Genomic DNA, 5,433 nt, shown 5'->3' with positions numbered 1-5,433 from the left:
CGTTAGTTACCAGAGAGACGATGACAGAAGGTTCGTTCACCAGAGAGAGGATGACAGAAGTTGTTTAGAACCCTCAGAGAGAGAGACAGAAGTGTTAAGTTTACTCAGAGAGACGGACAGAACGGTTAGTTACCAGAGAAGACGACCAATGTTAGGTTACAGTTACCGAGAGGAGGATGGCAAGTCAGGTTAGTTACCAATCCAGACCTAGAGACGGATCAAGATGACCAGAACGGTCTAACGTACATTACGTTACCAGAGAGATGACAGAACAAGGGTTAGTTACCAGAGAACGACAGAAGACAGCGAAGGGTTATGTTACCCAGATGATCTGGTGACAGGGTAAGTGTACCAGCAGAGGAGACGACAGAATGCGTACGTTACCAGAGAGTGGACTTGACAGTAGAAGGTTAGGTACCAGAGAGACGACAAGAAGGTTAGTTACCAGCAGAGAGCACGACAGAAGTAGTGAAGTTACCAGAGACAGAGAAGAGACAGAGACGAGAGACCGACCAGAAGGTTTAGTTTACCAGGAGAGAGAGACAGCACAAGTGTTTAGTTCACCAGAGAAGACGACAGAAGGTTAGTACCAGAGCAGAGACGACAGAAGGGTTCTATCGTTTACCTCAGAGAGAGCGACAAGAAGTGGTTAGTTACCAGAGAGATGAACAGCAGAAAGGTTAGTTGCCATGAGATGACCAGAGCGGGAGTTAGACGAGGCCGTAGTAGAACCAGTACAGAAGGAGAAAGAGATGACAGAAGATGGTTAGTACCAGAGAGAACGCGACCAGAAGGTATCGTTACCAGAGAGACGCGACAGAAAGGGTTTCTAGTTACCAGAGAGAGACGCGACAGAAGGTTATAGTTACCAGAGAGACGACAGAAAGGTTAGTTACCAGAGAGACGACAGAGTTAGTTACCAGAGAGACGACAGAAAGGTTAGTTACCAGAGAAAGAGACGGACAGAGGTTAGTTACCAGAAGAGATGACAAGGATTAGGTTAGTTACCAGAGAGACGCGACCAGAAGGTTACGTTACCAGAGAAGACGACAGGAAGCGTTAGTTACCAGAGAGACGACAGAATGTTAGTTACCAGAGAGACAGACAGAAGTAGTTACCAGAGAGGAAGAGAGATGACCCAGAGGGTAGTTTGACCAGAGAGATGACAGAGGTTAGTTACCAGAGACGCGACCCAGAGGTTTAGTTACCAGGAGATGAACATGTGAGGAGTAGTTAACCAGAGAGATGACCAGAGGCGTTCGTTACCAGAGAGACGACCAGAAGGTTAGGTTACCAGAAGAGACGACAGAAGGTTAGTTACAGAGAGATGACAGAAGCGTCTAGTTACCAGAGAGATGACAGAAGTGTTAGTTACCATAGAGATTGACAGAGGAGAATTAGTACCAGAGAGATGACAGAGGTTAGTTACCAGAGAGATGAACAGAGGGTTCGTTACCAGAGAGGACAGAGGTTAGTTACCAGAGAGACGGACAGAAAGGTTAGTACCAGAGATTGATGGACAGAGGTGTTAGTACCAGGAGAGACGAACAGAAGGTTATTGTTACAGAGAGATGACAGAAGGTTATTACCAGAGAGATGACAGAAGAGTTAGTTACCAGAGAGATGACAAAGGTTAGTTACCAGAGAGATTGACAGAAGGTAGTTACCAGAGAGATGACAGAAGGTATTACCAGAGAATGACAGAGGGGTTAGTTACCAGCAAAGATGACAGAAGCGTTAGTTACCGAGAGACGCGACAGAAGTTAGTTACCAGAGAGGATGACAGAAGGTTAGTTACCCAGAGAGTGACAGAAGGTTAGTTCACCAGGAGAGAGACAGAAGGTTAGTTTACCAGAGAGATTGACAGAAAGGTTAGTTACCAGAAAGAGATACAGAGGTTAGTTACCAGAGATTATGACAGGGAAGGTTAGTTACCAGAGAGACGGACAGAGGTTAGTTACAAGAGATATGACAGAGGGTCGTTACCAGAGAGATGACAGAGGGGTTTCGTTACCAGAGAGACGCGACAGAAAGGTTGTTACCAAGACAGTAGTTCTTCCAAGGTGTTAACTACCTTCTTGTTTGTTGGGTATTTGCTCAGACTTCACCCATGGCTTTGCCTGTCCACTGATTCTTCTGATCTGAAGGGAGAAAACCAGGGTCAGCACAATAGTAGGGGACCGGCGTCTAGAGTAGGATATGAGTAGGGAACTAGCAATAGTTGAAGTCATCAAGGAGAACTAGCTCAGGTAGCGGGAACTAAGCAGGAAGCTAGGGAACTAGCAGAGTAGGGGACTAGCAGAGTAGGAGAAGCAGAGTAGGGAAACTAGCAAGTAAGGGAACTAGCAGAGAGGACTAGGAACTACAGGGGAACTAAGCACAGTAGGAGACTAGCAGAGTCAGTGGGTAACTAGCAGAGTAGGGGAACTAGTAGAGTAGGGGGTAGTAAGTACGGGACTTTAGATTAGAGTAGGGGACTAGTAGTGATACGAGTAGAGTCTGCTCAATTTATCCAACAATGAGTTGATAATAATGTGTAATTTAATGCTGAAGTCTGGCTCAATTTAATCCAATGAGTGCCAATAATAATGTGTATTAATGCTAGGAAGTATCTGCTCAATTTATCAATGAGTTGATAGTAATTTGTATTAATGCTAGAGTCTGCCTCTATATTTTATCCATCATGAGTTGAATAATTAAGTGTATTAATGCTAGAAGTCTGCCTCAATTACTCCAATGAGTTGATAGTAATGTGTATTAAATGCAGAATGTTGGGACTGCTTCAATTATCCAATGAGTTTGATTAATAAGTGTATTAATGCTAAGAAATCTTGCTCAATTCTATCCAATGAGTTTGATAGTTAATGTGTATTAATGCTAGGAAGTCCTGGCTCAATTTTATCCAATGAGTTGATGTAATGTGTATTAATGCTGGACTGGAATAGAAGATCTGGCTCACCCAGTAGATCAGGGAGTGGGATCAAAGTTCCACATCTGGTATAGGATATATTGTTCCCTAAATGATGCTTATGTAATAATAGCCTACTTACTAAAGATGTCTAACATTTACAAAAAGTTATCTTATTTGTACATTTTGAAAATTTAATATGTTGATTCATTTCATTTTAATTGTTGTCTTGAATTGTTTTAAATTGTTAAGGTAAAACATTATTCAAGATGCACTAGTGTCAATGCTCATTATTTACAGAAACAAATGCTACAATAAAAAAAGGTGTGAAGGGCCCTCTTCTACTAATTTTGTCTTGTTCTGTGTTGTTTTCCAAATTGAACTGACCTTTTTGTCCAGCTGTAATCTCTGGAAGGTTTTATTTGATTGGTCAGTCTGTCCTCAGGATATCACCCATTTGCTGCTTACTCATAATGGCATATCCAATGCAGCATAAGCGTCGTCTACAGTCATGATGCATTACTGGCCTACTGGGGCATGTGCAATCCAATGTGCCCTTTGTCACTATACATCTGAGCAGAGAATAAGATGAACACCAAACATCATTTTTTATTGTTGAGCTAGCCTGTATGTTCTTACATTTTAAATAGATCATGGTATCTGAGGCAAACCATCAACCAGATTGTTTTACCATCGATTTATCTGACATAAATAGTTTTAGTTCCAAATCCAAATGTTTTGGTTGTGGATTGAAGTCCTATACATTCCTATCAGTGGTTGTTTCCCCATTGAAAAAGAAAAAAAAAAAAAAAAAAAAAATATTCCCCTTTTCCTTATTTCTGTTGTGGGATTGTGTTTCCTTGTAACGCCAAATGGAAAGTCTAAAAAACATGAGAAAACCAGTCCATGTATTGAATACATGGAAATTGGATTGTGATGATAACCGACTGAATGAATCGTGCACACAAATTATTTATTCATTGTTTAGCAGGAATCAAAATTTGATGTGTATTGAAATAGTGGTGAAAATATGCATAAAAAGGAAGTAATTGTCCATAATTCGCACCTTGGATAGTTGATCCATCCTGATTTCAGTGACTGCAAAGAACATTTATGGATCGACTTGGGATTTTTAAAAAAGAGACTAACTTTCTGTTTAGTACTGCTCTTGCACTCAGAAGATACAGTATGATGTATTCATGTTTCTGCATACAGTCGTGTTATTTTTGATGCAATACATTTGCAATTTTTTGACTTGGTATAATTACATTTTTTTAATTCATGTTTTATGTGTTTGAAAGACAACTTTACATTTTTCAAAATGCATTTTATCTGTTTTTTCAAAAGTTGTTATGTCTTGTGGACTTCTGTTTGAAAATCGGACAACATTGTTCCGAGAGAACAGCTTGTTAGTGATTGAGAGAAAACTAATACATACAGGACAGTTGCTTGTGAGACAGTCCATGTTACCAAGTCCATCGTTACCAGTACATCGGCTTGAAGGGCAACATTTCCCATAAAAATATTTTTCTGTATAGTTCTTCTACGTTGTAATATTTCCAATCATAAACAAAACATGTTTTAACTACTTTATCCGCTTAGCTATTTGTGTATATTTTTGGATCATGGCTATTGATGCACTGTTGAAGGGATTTGCGAGTAAGCATTTCACTGTAACCCTGTATCATCCCGTGAAGACAAATTTTTTAAATTAGAAGATGAACGCAGCCCGTTCACAGCGGCTTATCGTAGTCATATATAACGGTGACGCATTAACCAGCGCTACCTAGCCAATTCACTGACATTGAACTGAAGTTGCTCAAAGTGAAAATAGCATATATAGACCCAACGAAGCAATCTCCGTTGATTCTGTCTGATTTCTGTTTACAACAGGCAGGCTGGGTGCACCGTTCTGGATGGTACTGCCAATACCGTCGATGCGTGGACGTGGACGGAGCAAGCCCCTATTCCGACTCCCTTTCCAAAAATCAATTAATATATGTCCCGATGGACGTATCAGATATTAAACTGATAAGAACAGATTTTTTTTTTTTTTTTTTTTTTTTTATAAAATATATTTATTACCTTCATAAACCAACACAAAAACCTTCCAATTACATAATTTCTAACTCTATTTCTCTAACAAAAACCCTCAAAACTTAAACAATAGCCAAAACTAAATCAATAAATCTCCAGGGGAAACATCCTCCCTCCCCTTCCCCTCTCCCATCTACCCACCATAACAAAAACTGTCTCCCAGGACCATCCCCGGCACCTGCTCCCTCCCTTCATTAACCTCCCCCAATATCAACTGTCACTCCTGCTCCTCCATAGGTGGTAAGGAGGAAAGGTAGAAAGGAAAGAGGAAACACCGAAGGTCCTGCCACCTCCCCTCCCCCCCTCCCCTCCCCCCATCTTCTCCCTCCCACTGCCCACAGGCCTCCCCTTTTCTTTTTTCTTTTTCTTTTGCTCCCTTGCCCTATCCCTCTCCATATACAAACCCTGTTCCCTCAGCTGGTCCTCAA

At 41.0% G+C, this 5,433-nt stretch overlaps 1 pseudogene; it reads right to left on the bottom strand.

Annotated features, from left to right (window-relative positions):
- Positions 1–4,805: 4,805 nt before the first annotated feature.
- Positions 4,806–4,986, bottom strand: LOC112077716 (U2 spliceosomal RNA; annotated as a pseudogene).
- Between the last annotated feature and the right edge of the window lie 447 nt (positions 4,987–5,433).

This window comes from Salvelinus sp. IW2-2015, unplaced genomic scaffold (genome assembly GCF_002910315.2).
Source record: "Salvelinus sp. IW2-2015 unplaced genomic scaffold, ASM291031v2 Un_scaffold4857, whole genome shotgun sequence".
Lineage (NCBI taxonomy): Eukaryota > Metazoa > Chordata > Actinopteri > Salmoniformes > Salmonidae > Salvelinus > Salvelinus sp. IW2-2015.
Note: the sequence above shows the minus strand (reverse complement) of the source record. Positions and strands in the feature narration are given on the sequence as shown.